General features: G+C 30.3%; 1 protein-coding gene across 3 annotated transcripts in view; it reads right to left on the minus strand.

The window, feature by feature from the left end:
- The window catches only part of LOC106687879 (coiled-coil domain-containing protein 66), a 51,815-nt gene that overhangs the window by 14,113 nt on the left and 36,980 nt on the right, over window positions 1-722 (minus strand). The gene's annotated exons all lie outside the window — the stretch shown is intronic.

Here is a 722-nt window from a genome sequence, read left to right on the forward strand (position 1 = left end):
ATATATACAGATATTGAAGTACCGAGAATGACACAAACTTTTTTATTTACCTGGATGTTCCAAAATTGTTTTAAAACGTGAAAAACTAATTAATTTTTCGTATAACAACACATCAATGCTTTGTTCTTCTATAGGTTGATAAGTTATTATTTTTAAATAAAAGAAACAATTCAATCCATATCTCCAACATTACGTTTTATTAATAATGGATTGAATGCATTCGACAAACTAAAATAAGATCATGAAACTGTTTAATGAAAAAAAATTATATTCTACTCAATTGTTCAAAAAGAAACACATTCTTAACTTAGCCTAGTCATAATGGAAAAATGTTTTTGCGCCTGAACTCTGTCTCTTTTTAATATTTGAATGATTTTTTCATTATTATTTCGACAGATTTATATTTTAGAATCTTCTTAAACTAAATTAATACTAGTCCTGGTGGGTGAGACTGGTTCAGCAAGTGGCCATAGAGGTCATTTTTGGCAACGCCTGGTAACAAATAACTGCCTCGGACTAAAGAGAGTGGGAGTTTGAAGATTCATTTTTTGGAGAATGAAATATTAATTACTTCTGGTGGGATTGGAACCGAATGAAGCACTCTGAGAATTTCGCACTAACATGCTCACCCTTCATGGTTTCAAGATTATTATTTAATGTTTAACTTGATCAGAGTTTACTTACATAATAGGTGGCAATAGTTACCTTGATCAGAGTTTACT

Source organism: Halyomorpha halys, unplaced genomic scaffold (genome assembly GCF_000696795.3).
Source record: "Halyomorpha halys isolate HHAL.00 unplaced genomic scaffold, Hhal_1.1 Scaffold1020.1, whole genome shotgun sequence".
Classification (NCBI taxonomy): domain Eukaryota; kingdom Metazoa; phylum Arthropoda; class Insecta; order Hemiptera; family Pentatomidae; genus Halyomorpha; species Halyomorpha halys.